The sequence below is a fragment of the Natrix helvetica genome (genome assembly GCF_964273705.1).
Source record: "Natrix helvetica genome assembly, chromosome: 4".
Lineage (NCBI taxonomy): Eukaryota > Metazoa > Chordata > Lepidosauria > Squamata > Natricidae > Natrix > Natrix helvetica.
Genome location: NC_138550.1, coordinates 30,111,871 through 30,126,345, shown reverse-complemented (window position 1 = coordinate 30,126,345; position 14,475 = coordinate 30,111,871). Strand labels below are relative to the sequence as shown.

Below are 14,475 nucleotides of genomic sequence, written 5' to 3'. Positions count from 1 at the left end.
GCTGTCAGTTGGGGTTCCAAACTTAATTTTTTTTTAAATTGTCTGATGGAACATCAGAAGCTTGCAATAATTACTAAAACACACCCAAGGGATATACAGGTGAAACTTGAAAAATTAGAATATCGTGCAAAAGTTCATTTATTTCAGTAATGCAACTTAAAAGGTAAAACTAATATATGAGATAAGACTCATTACATGCAAAGCAAGATAGTTCAAGCCGTGATTTGTTATAATTGTGATGATTCTGGCATACAGTTCATGAAAACCCCAAATCCACCATCTCAGAAAATTAGAATATTACATGCAATCAATAAAACAAGGATTGTATATAGAACAATATCGGACTCTGAAAAGTATAAGCATGCATATGTACTCAGTACTTGGTTTGGGCCCCTTTTGCAGCAATTACTGCCTCAATGCGGCGTGGCATAGAAGCTATAAGACTGTGGTATTGCTGAGGTGTTATGGAAGACCAGGATGCTTCTAATAGCGGCCTTCAACTCTTCTTTATTGTTCGGTCTCATGTCTCTCATCTTTCTCTTGGCAATGCCCCCTAGATTCTGTATGGGGTTCAAGTCATGCGAGTTTGCTGGCCAATCAAGCACAATAATCCCACGGTCATTGAACCAGGTTTTGGTGCTTTTGGCAGTGTGGGCAGCTGGAAAATGAAGTAAGCATCCCCATAAATCTTGTCTGCAGAAGGAAGCATGAAGTGCTCCAAAATCTCCTAGTAGACAGCTGCGTTGACCCTGGTCTTAATGAAGCACAGTGGTCCAAAGTCCTGTTACTCAGTGGTCCAAAGTCCTCTTTTCTGATGAGAGCAACTTTTACATCTCATTTGGAAACCAAGGACCCAGAGTATGGAGGAAGAATGGAGAGGCCAATCAAGCACAGTAATCCCATGGTCATTGAACCAGTTTTTGGTGCTTTTGGCAAAAGTTGCTCTCACGATATTCTAATTTTTCAAGTTTCACCTGTACCTTGTACTGTCATACTATGAGTCATGGAATTGTTGTATTGATGGAACCATGGGATTTTGTATTGATACAAAGATATTCTAATTTCTTGAGTTTCACTTGTATATCAAGCTGTATCTAGGGGAACAATCTCCAAGTTGCTGGCATTTTTTCTATCCTCTAATGACCATCATTAACCTACACATAGAGTATGATGCTGCTGGTAGGTTAGAGAAGCAGTCAAGCCATTTGAGTTAATAATTAATTACCTCACATTTTAAATTGCAAGCCATTAACCGCTTACCCTTTAAAATGGTAATAAATTGTGTGAAGATGTCTAATTAGGGATCCTGTAAAAAATTCTGGAGTGCTGAGAATACAGATATAAAGAAAGGAAGAAAAAGAAAAGCTGAAAGACAAACAATTTGATTGCACAACTAGGTTCTGCATTACTTCCTGAGAACTAGCCTGTGAAGAATATGTTAAAAGATCCTTTCAACATTAATGTTTTCAAGTGCTACTCTATGACTGACCTGCATCTTCAATTAACACTTGAAAAGAGAAGCGGCATGGACAAACTAGCTCTTCCTATTTACTTTTGCAAGCTGTGAGATAACAGACTTTCAGCTCTAACCCAATCAGATAATTATTTGCCTCTTTTGTCATAGCAGGCACCAGATGCCTGCTAGACACTTAATCCTCATTAATAGCTAGCTTTTCTTTGTGGATGCCTAAACTGAGCAATCTGGGGATGAAGGGATAAGGAGAGGTTGCTGGTTTATAAAACTTACCCAATGAAAGCAATCCTTTTTAAAATTGTGCTCCAAACACTTCGTTACCATTTAGGCTCATCTGACTGTTTGGAGTTGTATCTTTCTGATGCTATAAGTATTTTCAGGGGTGATTTTTTGATACACCTTTTTCAATATTTATTACCATCCCAGCATCTCCCTTATTCTTTGGTATCCATCCTGCAAATTCTAAATTACCATAAGTGTTGATGCACAAATCAATGGCAACAGCTACCATATATTTTAAACCCTTTGAAGTAAGTTAAGAAATAAATGTTTAAGACAGTCTGTCCAGATCTGATTTACAATGACCCACGGAATGTATTTACACACAGATCTCCCTTGTCTCAGAGCATAATGAAAATAAGTACTTCCAGAAAAAGCTTAGGAATCTAGAGAAGACAAGCTGTGTGTCTCTATAGCCAGCCACATTCCAAACAAAAAGAAAGAAAGAAAGAAAATTAATCTTGTCTTTGGCACCCCACACCTTTTTTAAAGTTTTCTTTATGTGTATGGGAATAGAAATGAGATCAATGTAGCATTGGACTACTGCATTTAAAAGCAGAATTAACTCTCTGGAGCATAGAAATGAAATGCTATGGAAAAAAGGACATATAAATATATGGATGAAGTTGAACATGGGTAAGATCTCCTAAGTTTAATATTTTACCAAAAATAAACTTCTTGGACAGGAAAGCCATACTCAACATTTGACAGAAGAGAAGATAGAACAGGATACACCAAAACAAAAGCCTCTGAGCTAAACTTTATTTAATATACAGCATGAAAGCCTATTACTTTCTATTGTGAAATATTAAGCATAGTCCTTTGGAATAACAAATTAGTCCAAACTCCCTATGGAAAAGTTTGTACTTAACATTTTAATTCTTTTAAAACAATATCACAATATTAAAAGGAAAATAAAAATAGAATGAAGACAGTAAGAGCCAACCTGGTCTTGTAGTTAAGGCGCTAGATTAGAAACTAAAGTATAATGACTTATAGTCCTGCTTTAGGTAAAAACCGACTGTATGTTTTGGGCAGTCACTCTCTCTCAACCGTAGGAAGGTAGCAGTGGCAAACCTCTTCCAAGCATCTTGTCATGATGAGAGTCCAGACCTAATTGACCAAGCAGTTATCAGGTGGTTAAAACACCAGACAAGTAAACACTGAACATACAAGAAAAAACAAAAGGGAGTAGTAAAATTATTTTCATATGATTGCCAAGAAAATTAATAAATATGTCCATAAAGTCTTAAAGAGTTGAGCTTGTCTCAAGGATATTCTTACATTACCCAAAGCAACATTTTGGGATTGGCTAAAATAAAATCTGATTTCAAGGTGAAATTAGATAACTAAGTAACGATTTACAAATATACTTTTAAAGTTTGAATTCTCACTCCCATATTCTAATGGAAAAGAAACATTTGGTAAATGTTAGATACGGACTGACTGAAATCTGAAACTGTACCTACAAATTGGAAGTAACTGTCCAAAGTCTTATTGCAAAAATACCTTGTTTCCTTAAATATCTAGATTGTAGCCATTATAGCATATGGTTTAGCCAATAGTCTCTGCCATCTTTGTCTTCCCTTCATTCAAAATAACTTTGGCTATCCAAACCAGTTCCTGACAGATGATTCTATGAACAGGTCTCACATCTGACACAAATCGTATTTTAAGTGGGGGGAAAATGTCTAATTGTTCTTCAAGAATAGTGCAGTGCATGCTGAACGCATCTGAATGAATCAAAAGAATAAAAAGGAGTGTTTCTCCTATCTTCTACAGTCTAAAATACATTATTGTTATATAAAGATGACATTAAAAAAAAAACATTGCACCAGTTTGCCTGGATTTTTAAGAAATGTTGAAAACATTTTGGAGTATTTGTTATGGATTTAAAACTGTAGCTCCAAACTTTAAGATAATTCCTGCTGTTTAATGATTCTCTTGGTTCCTTTCATCTACTATTCTATCTTATTGTTTTAAACTAGTCATTAATATGGATTTATAACACTTTTAGCAAATTTTAACTTTAAATATATTGGCCCAGTCTACAGATTACAATCTATAAATCAGTGGGAAACACAGTACAAATAATATTAAATAATATAATACAGCTCTCTCCTTTGCCATTCCTAGATTGTCAGTATTAGGAAAGATGCACCCACAAGTATAACTGTAAAAAAATGTTACACTGTAAATCATTTTGTTGAGACTTCCAGGAAGAAGGAAGCCATGTACATTTCCAGCTTATTGTATTCCATATTCCATTTTTCTCAGTTATTATTTGGTGCATAACATTCAGTGAACAGTGAAGATGAAGTTGTCATTGACCTGTTGTCATGGTCCATTTCTTATTTCTTTCTTTCACAAGCAAGGTTTTAGCTTTGTTGAAGCTTGTACTTGTCTGGATTGTAGGAAGAGTCATTTGGTGTGTGGTCTCATTCAAAGCAGTTCTTGAATCTAACTCACAATACTCTAGAGGAGGGGTGTCAAACTCAAGGCTCAAGGCTCAGGGACTGGATCTGGACCATGGGTGTTTAAATCTGGACCACAGGACCATCCTGGAAACAACAAAGCACTGGCCCATGGTGCCTCTGCCAGCAGAAACAGAGCTCAGGAGGTCGACATGCAGCCCTCCCGAGCTCTATCTTTGCTGGCAGAGGGTTGCAGGAGACTGTTGTAGCCAAAAACAGAGCTTGGGAGACTGTTTTCTCTGGCAGAGTGCTCAGGCCACCACAGGCACCCCTGACATGAGTGAGGTCAAGCTGGCCACGCCCATCTGGCCAGGCCCACCCCGGCCGCCCAAGGTCAAACACATCCCTGATGCGACCCTCAATGAAATCGAGTTTGACACCCATGCTGTAAAGAGATAGGGAATGGCTCTCCAAAGTTTCTCTTGCTTGGTGTACCTGAAGATAGGATGTGACAACAACTATACATACAGTGAACTTCTATAAGTATAACTGAGCTATGGTCAATACCTCAATGGAACTGTCAGGCCTGCAGCCATCTTTTCTTTTGGATCTTTGGCCTGCCACACTTTCTATTATTCTGCTATGCATTTTTTATTGTGGGAAAATGAGAGTGGGAATTGAACGGAGTTAGATGATATGAAGCCATAACAAAATTCTTTCTAGAAAGCCAAGGTCATCCTTTGTATTTGCACCTCTGCACCTGCCCGGAACTGGATGGGTGGAAGCTGCCAGCATGGCAGTGGATGATTGGACCATGTGATGAACTTGTGGCTGTGGGAGCAAGATCTTGAACTTTCAACTGGATGTGAAACCTGGGAAGCCTTCAGATTTGGTTCCCCCCCCCTCAAAAAAAAAAGATTTAGGTTTTGCCAACATGTCTCTCAATAAATTGGAACTTTGATCAATACATTGCTTTGGACTCCGGTTTAATTTTGGATGCTATTTGGAACCCTGACAGGAACTTTGACACAGTGTAAAAGCCATAACATGATTTGGATTATGGTATATGTACTATATCTGAGGACAGTCTATATAGCTTATCATTTAAGTACTAGCTGGGCTCTACAGGCAGTCTGTAGCTCATCTGTTTCCCTCTAGGGTCCAACCTTCTAAGTTTCATCATCATTCTTTTTAAAAAAGAATTCAAAACAAAAGCATTTTCCCAAGGAAATTGCGCTTGCAATTAATTCTACAATCTTATTTACAATCTATCTGGACTGTTAATTTGCTTGTAACTTTCCAGAATAAAAGTTCTAATCACCCTTTTGCTGTTTATTACAAAACAATTTTTAAAGTCTTTAAACTTCTTTTACTAAGTATTGAAGGAAACTCATCTAGTAATATAAAATTAGTGGATCCAAATGTTCCTAACAGCTGATAGTCAGAAACAATATCAAAAAGTCATTAGAAAAGAACATATATGAACCCATTGTTCCTTTCAAGGAAACCAATTGTGGTGTTAGCAAGGTTATTATATCTTCCACTCCAGACTTCTAAATATTTTAAAGATTGATCTCTAGTGGTTTTCTCATGAGGAATAACTGTATGGAGCATCTAAGGCAGTGGTTGGTTTATTTTATTTTACTACCAGTTGTCTCGTGCACGTTCACGTGCCTGTGCAACAGGCGGATAGGTGGAGACTCCCACCACCGTCACTACCGGTTCATCCAATCGGGGGCGAACCAGCAGAAACACACCTCTGACCTAAGGGAGATCTCAAGTCTTATTGTCCTGAAAGGAATTAGAAAGAGCTGGTCTACTCGCTAGCTTATTATTTCTTCACAATCAACTTTTCACCATTTCCCCCCAGAAATTCATTAATATTATTAGCCATAACAGAATTAACATACATGCAGACCTTTGATTGATGCATACAACAAAAATAAATCATACAAGAAGATAAAATTTAAACATACTTCTATTTTACTACAAGTATTACTTTTAAATATTTGGATAGCACGTAGAGGTGAAACTGGAAAAATTAGAATATCATGCAAAAGTTCATTTATTTCATTAATGCAACTTAAAAGGTGAATCTAATATATGAGATAGACTCATTACATGCAAAGCAAGATAGTTCAAGCAGTAGTTTGTCATAATTCTGATGATTATGGAGTACAGCTCATGAAAACCCCAAATCCACCGTCTCAGAAAATTAGAATATTACATGCAATCAATAAAACAAGGATTGTACATAGAACAATATCGGACCTCTGAAAAGTATAAGCATGCATATGTACTCAGTACTTGGTTTGGCACCCTTTTGCAGCAATTACTGCCTCAATGCGGCGTGGCATGGAAGTTATCAGCCTGTGGCACTGCTGAGGTGTTATGGAAGACCAGGATGCTTTAATAGTGGCCTTCAGCTCTTCTGCATTGTTCAGTCTCATGTCTCTCATCTTTCTCTTGGCAATGCCCCATAGATTCTCTATGGGGTTCAGGTCAGGCGAGTTTGCTGGCCAATCAAGCACAGTAATCCCATGGTCATTGAACCAGGTTTTGGTGCTTTTGGCAGTGTGTGTAGGTGCCAAGTCCTGCTGGAAAATGAAGTCAGCATTCCCATAAAGCTCGTCTGCGGAAGGAAGCATGAAGTGCTCCAAAATCTCCTGGTAGACGGCTGCATTGACCCTGGACTTAATGAAGCACAGTGGACCAACACCAGCAGATGACATGGCTCCCCAAATCAACACACACTGTGGAAACTTCACACTGGACTTGAAGCATCTTGCAGTGTGCACCTCTCCATTCTTCTTCCATACTCTGAGTCCTTGGTTTCCAAATGAGATGCAAAAGTTGCTCTCATCAGAAAAGAGGACTTTGGACCACTGAACAGGTCTGTTTTTCTTTAGCCTAGGTAAGACGCTTCTAATGTTGTTTGTTGTTCAGTAGCAGCTTGATAAGAGGAATATGGTATTTGAAGCCCATGTCCAGGATCCGTCTGTGTGTGGTGGCTCTTGATGCACTGACTCCACCCTCAGTCCACTCCTTGTAAAAGTCCCCAACACTTTTGAATGGACTTTTCCTGACAATCCTCTCCAGGCTGCGGTCATCCCTGCTGCTTGTGCACCTTTTTCTTCCACACTTTTCCCTTCCACAAAACTTTCTATTAATGTGCTTTGATACAGCACTTTGATAACATCCAACTTCTTTTGCAATTACCTTTTGAGGCTTTCCGTCCTTATGGAGGGTGTCAATGATGGTTTTCTGCACAACTGTCAGGTCAGCAGTCTTTCCCATGATTGTGATTCCTACTGAACCAGACTGAGAGACCATTTAAAGGCTCGGGAACCCTTTGGAGGTGTTATGGCTTAATTAGCTGATTAGAATGGGACACTTTGAGCCTAGAATATTGCACCTTTCACAATATTCTAATTTTCTGAGATTGTGGATTTGGGGTTTTCATGAGCTGTAAGCCATAATCATCACAATTATGACAAATCATATCTTGCTTTGCATGTAATGAGTCTATCTCATATATTAGTTTCACCTTTTAAGTTGCATTACTGAAATAAATGAACTTTTGCATGATATTCTAATTTTTCAAGTTTCACCTGTACCTTGAACTGTCATACTATGAGTCATGGAATTGTTGTATTGATGGAACCATGGAATTTTGTATTGATACAAAGAGTACATGGCAACTCTGGTAGAACTTTCCATGATTGAAATAAATAAAATAACTTCTATCCTGAACTAGTCATATGGAAAAGGTATCATATAGCAAAGATGTTCAGATGGTAATTACATCACAGAGTTCAACCAGGTAGGGATTATTTCTATCACAGAACTCTCATTTTTTTCAATGTACTCTGTTTCAATCCCACAGTAATAAATCAAGGCCATCATGAAAACAAATATTCAATTCCATGCAAGAGCATTTGTCTCTTTGAGGAATTCTTCCCTGAGATTTTAACCTATGTAGCTGAACCATTGCAGGCACTTGTATTTTTGATGTGTATTTATTTTCTTTATGGTAAATTCTTAGCGTTTTCATTTCATTTTGAGTTATAGTTATTTTCTCTAAGATATACAGTATTTTATGGCTATACTAAGATTGATGTTTTCAGAGAGATGCTAGTAATATATAAGTATATATAAGATAGTGCTGTGTATTATATACTCTATTTTGAGCAGGTCCCAAGTGCTTCCTGAATAACTGTGCCAAAAATACAACCAAGTATTTTAAATTAACTAATAACTAAGATTGTCCTGTCCTACCTGCTCATATGAATATACTGTAAGATGTGTACTGTCAAAAGGGAATGTTTGAAAATTGTGTTCTATATTCCCAGTGTTAACTTTGAACTGTGAGATGTATACCTTATTTTTTTTAATAAGAAAACCTTACCTCCAACAGAAAACCAACTGAGCAAATTGAAAATGTTATATCTCTCATGCTGTTGTTATTGACAAATCAGTAAAAGAAAGCAACAAGAAAACTGATTTAAAACTTCATGAAAAAACATTTTCAAAATAGCGAGGTGAGTGAAAAAGGATTTGCCTGGAATATAAAATGTAACAGTGTCAGGTGATAGCATATTAATGGAGCACCACTGTTTTATCGAAGTTCCCTTTCAGGTCAACACAAAGTTTACTTTTCATGCAAAAGGCATTTGGAAAAGTGTATTTGCAGAAGATTTTAAAATGCTGCATAGCCAAATTGTTATGAAAGTTGGTAGTTCTTTGTGCACTTAGCTTCAGAATTATTGTACTCCTGCCAAGCCACCTCAAATGTTGTTCTGATGAAGAAGCAGATAAACAAATCAGATTCAGAAATAAATTATTTTTATTAAAATATATATTAAGGAGGAATGCATTACATCCATGTCTAATGCAAAGCTAGGATGCATCTTAACATTGTCTGCATATTTCTCCTCTACAGTTTCAAATGACCTATTAAAAATAGAAAATGATGTAATAATGTCTCAGATTGACAATTTAAATAATGGTGGTCCTGCAATGAGCTAAATGATATATTCTGATTGGCGTTGGTTCAGGTTAAGAGAGCACACACAAATTCAAGCCTACTTAAAATATTTTTTATTCTCTCACAAATCAAAGTTATCCTTATAAAATTGAAAATCTGGTCTTTGTACTTTTTACCATCTGAGAGGTTCCTTGACATGAGCACCATCACGTGATAAGCAATCTCCATGCTTTAAGCAACCTCTGACAAGAATATTTTGAAGAAAAATAAGTGTTTAGAGAAGTTTATGCAGTGAACTATTATTAGCCATTATGATTAATTTCACAGATACTGTTTTCCCCACATGCAGAATAGTAGACTTCAAATAGGTATCCAAGATGTTTGACTTGTAACCATTCCTATAATATCCAAAACAATTCTTGGAAATAAAATGAAGGTGGTATAGTTTGACAGCATACCAGTCCATTTTAAATGGTATGACCAGCTACCAGGAATCCCCAAACCCCAGTCTGTGGACTGGCACCAGACTGTGGCATGCCAGAAAACTCGGCTGCGCAAACAAGCAAAACCATAACCCCTCTGATTGACAGAAAAACCTCTCTCCACGGAACTGGTCCCTGGTGTTCAAAGGTTTGGGGCACTGACCTATACAATTTAGTTTATTTTTTTTAATTTGAATAAATTTGGCTGAATGGAGCCTGAAGGCACAAAGGAGAAATATCTGCAGGGCACCATGCTCCTTTCTCTACTAAACTGCATCTCAAAAATGTGCCCATTATGTACTTCCAGGGGCCACATTCCCCACTGAAGCAAAATTGAATATACTGATAACTTGTCTAATATAAGTACAATGCTGACAGTGTTCCTGTCACTAAAATGTTATGTGTAATACAGTGACAAAATGCCATTGGGCACAATTTTCAACTCACTTGCTGAGTAGTAAATTCAACTGAACTCAATTCAAGGATTGGGCTGTAATTTGTGTACGTACTATATTTGTTACTATTTGCAGAGTTACAGAAAAGGTTATGTCAGAGATGTTGTGTCCCTTGATATAAAACCAATAGCAATATTGGAGTCAACATGGCTGTATTTAGAATTAAATTCCAACTTTTGTAATCTCTGAAGGAGATTAATTAAAAGCGGTTAATAAAATAAGAGTTGCAAATTATGCAAAAGAAGTACAACATTTAAACATTTGCTTCATTTAAGGCCAATTTCTGAAGCATCCTTTGCAGTGAAGAATTGGAAATAAAATGTCAATACAAGGGAGCAGCCCTCAAAACAGTCAAGAAATGGCTTCATGCTTTTCGTGACAAAATACACTGTGAGTAGCCATTCAGGAACATAAGAGCTCTGATAATAGGTTTATTGTGAAAGACTTAATGAACCTGTTTCTGTAGAATGTTCACAATCACAATGTATTAGATGCAAACCTTTTTATAAAGAAATCAAAATTTAAATTATTTCCCCTCCTTTCTCCCCCTCAAGCACCTCTTTTGAGCAGAAGGGAGAGTTCCGCTTGCCTCTTGTTTTGGTAATGTATTAGTCCCGTTTCTAACCTTGTGAGAACTGGCTTTCATAAGTGAGATCAGAGAAGATGGGGAAATTGGAAGCAGAGTGGAAAGGGAGATATAAGGCAATGAGGAATGAATTACTGGGGGGAGAAACGGAAAAGAACAGACCACTTCAATTGCACATATGGTTTCTTTTCATTTCTGTTTTTGCCTATAAAGCACGTGCAAATCCCCTGCATATTCCTCTGGAGGCCCCTTCCTGTCAAACTCAAACCTGGAACTCATATGTTTGGAATGAAGCAGGCAATTCCTCCCTAGGTTCACACAGAGGAACAAATATGCTGGAAACAAGAAATCTATACAGGTAATATATTGAGTGCATGTGTATTTGCACTCTGTGTTTGTAGGCATACTTGGTCAAATAAGGGAAGCTGGCTTTCCATTCTCTTTTTCTTTCTATGCTGGGATCTACAAACCTTGATGAGTTTGAGACAGACCTCAGACTCATTTCTCTTGACCCTCAAACATTCTTTGTTCAGAAAAACAAATTAACACACTTGTCTATGGATATGCCAGTAGCATCAGTTGGATGAAGAGCAACCCGACAGAAATAACTGTTAGTTCCTTGTTCACATTATACTCATAAAATGAAACTTCACCTTGTCCTCTTACAGTGACTGTATCACCTGTCTGGAAGGACTGCTACCAGGAGTACCATTAATTAAAAGTAAAAGTGCTCTCATATCAATCTCAGCTTCTGATAACTTATTGAACAAATTTTTATCCTTTTTTTGGTAATAGTATAGAAATAGCTTTGCATTGCCTTCTTCCAAAAATGTGTTTGATTTCCAATCTAGTGGGTAGTTTTAGGATATTCTAATGGTCAAGCCAGGCTCAGCTTATTTGAAATTAGCCAGAAACTGGCAAAATAGCTGAGGGAACAGGAATGATAGTGTGAGTATACTTCTTTATGGTTGAAAAAGAGATCAAAGCAAAGAAAACTTCCCTCTTCAGAAATAACCACTCCAAAATCTGAAGAATTAGGAGAGATGGAATATGGACCAAGCATATAATACCATATAAGTATTTTTATTTTTATTTTTCTGTGCTTATTTTTACCAAGAAACAAATCATAATATAACTGTTCCACATACATTTAATCATGTTTACTTTCTGTGATTGAAGATCAGAATTCAATACAACTTGTGGAAGAACTTAGGAATTGTACCTTGAACTGGTGGGAAGATAGCCATATTCATAATTTTATAACTGGGAATAATTACTAAATGCAGGACTTTAGACTATAAAAATGAGCAGGATACCAGGGCACAATCCAAAATTGATCTGAAAATGTTAACAGTGCTCCTGGTTTCCAAGCTTAATTCATTAATTTAATGCTCTGGTGCTTCTTTTCGAATAGGTTTGTCAACCTTTAATTTATACAAGCCTGCTGTGATTTCCATTTAATATAAGTCCTATCTTCATGTATTACTCTTTAGGACATGTCACATTTATAATAGTGGTTGTTGTTGGCTTTTTTTAAAAAAAAAATGCCTTTGATTGTCAGCCTGGACTCATTATATACATTACGTCTAAGCAGCATCAGCTGGTTCAAACATTAAAACAGGTTTTCATCTTCCATTATTCTATAGAAAGATAATGTTAACAAACTGAAATAAAATACAGGATTAAAGAGATGCTGGAAGATTTATGATTAAGCAACAGTTTCTTTACTACCCGACTCCTCAAAGAATCTCAGCAACATGAAAATGCTTTGCATCTTGGCTGGACCGCCCAATATGTAATGGGTCATCCCATTTCAAAAAGGAAAGTGATAAATCAGTTTGAGGTCACATCTGACAAGAAATTGACTTTGGCTCAGACTACACACTTCAGAGCTGACTAAAATTCAGTTTGATTCCCTCTCTCTGCCAAGATGAAGTTTCTTTCTGTGCTTAAAAAAAGAAACACTGCAATAAGCCAGATGGGAATTGACTTGCCAGAGTCAAAGGCCAACAGAAAAACAGAAAACAGAGAAGTGACATCAACGCAAGATCTTATCTAGATACAAATACAGATTGGAAATTACTTTATTATGTATGCCAAATGATACTAGACAAATGACTCCAGGTTTAGTATTAGATTCCGCTTGTCACCCAAAGTCATTAAACAGGTTTTGTAAACTTATATACCAGTACTAGATATACTGTAAGTAACCCTTGGCCTTAGAGCTGAACATGGACCTCAGTCTAATTCCTATGTTAGTTTGTCATTCAGAAATTTGGTACAACAGTCTTTATTTCATGCCTACCTAGGGATAATAGGAGGATCAGAAAGTAGAAAAGGAGATATGCCAGAAAGAAAGTTTGAATTCTATCTATCTCACGACTATTGTGATGACCCAGGGCTGGGCACAGAAGCAACACAGCTGAAACAAAGGCTTAACTTCCCTTTATTGCTCCAACTTTCCCCCAAAAGTCCCACCGTTCCCTCCAAGTCCAGGAACAAACTCTACACCTCCAATAGTTCTTGGTTGCTCTTAGTCCAGAGGAGAAGCACAGTTCTGAGAGCAACTACAGTTCAGGGAATTTGGTTCCAAGGAATCCTCATCACAGGAAGAGTTCACCGGAACTGCAGCACAACCCAGAACAAAACTGGGTTGCTGAGAAATCACACATAGCCAGGCCAGACAACCAATGCAAGCAGGGCAAGGCAAACAGGGCAAGGCAAGCGAACTATCCAGATGCTAGTAACAGCACATGAAACTGGAAAAAAGCAACACTTGTTCCCGACAAGTGCCCCTCCCAAAAGTATCTCTTTAAATATCATTCTCCAGTTGAGCCTTGTGAAGAGGGGTGGGGCACCCTCCTCCTGAGTCATCTAGTTACCCGGCACTGATTCCACCTTCTCTCCATTCTCTGTGATTGGGGGGGGGGGGGGAGGTGGGATGTAATTGCTCATCACTGGACCTCCATTGCTACTCTGCTCTCTTGACTGCTCTCTTTGCTTGGTCCACCTGCACCCTCTCTCCTTCACTGATGACCTTTCATCTTGCTTTTCCAATCGCTCCTCTGTAAGCCCTAGCTCCCTCTTGTCCTCCTCCTTGGTCCCCAGCTCCGATGGGGCCATGATAACTATGACTAGATTACAATAGAGAAGACCAGAGATTTTGGCAGTAAAACAAACGTTACTCAGCCTTGCTGTATATTTTCAACAGCTCCTTCATATAGTAGTAGGCCACACCTCTTGATACCCAATGCTATTTTTCAAGCTTATAATGATTCTTCCTTTTATTTGCACATCTAGCTTCCAATACATTTGTAAATGGTTGAAATGTCTCAGTTCTCATAGCTGTCACTGACAGCATTGTTTAGGAATTAGGAATTAAAATACTAACTTTAGCATCCAGAGGGTTAGAACTGGAGAATATAGTTTTATTTAGTTAGTCATATAGTTTCGGAAAATGTAAGTTGATTTGCTTACAGTCTGGCACATTCTGCTGATTTGGAAGGTTGGGTGCTGTCAGTTGATGTGAGATTAGCAATATAAATAAAGATATTGGAAGCAATGTGGCATCTACTGAATCCCAAAGCAATGCCTGTTCACCATGCAAATGCAATAGCTAAAAACTTTCTCATGTTAAGATCTTATAAAGATCTCACTTTATACAGATAAGTACTCTTGTGACATTTTTAGCCTGTTAAGGATACTATGGGTGAAACATTCAAGGTACAAGTCACACAGGTTTATCATCAGACTCATTTTTTTTAAACTACCTGTCTAACAGATTATTCAACACTAATA

General features: G+C 37.5%; 1 protein-coding gene and 1 long non-coding RNA gene across 4 annotated transcripts in view; one reads left to right on the top strand and one right to left on the bottom strand.

The window, feature by feature from the left end:
- Positions 1 to 14,475, bottom strand: part of LSAMP (limbic system associated membrane protein) — a 505,584-nt gene that overhangs the window by 461,921 nt on the left and 29,188 nt on the right. The gene's annotated exons all lie outside the window — the stretch shown is intronic.
- LOC309391064 overlaps positions 1 to 14,475 on the top strand; it is a 169,009-nt gene that overhangs the window by 135,511 nt on the left and 19,023 nt on the right. Inside the window, exons 2-3 of the long non-coding RNA XR_014175220.1 lie at positions 8,585 to 8,708; positions 10,891 to 11,035. This is a non-coding gene — a long non-coding RNA (uncharacterized lncRNA). The remainder of the gene's footprint in view (positions 1 to 8,584; positions 8,709 to 10,890; positions 11,036 to 14,475) is intronic.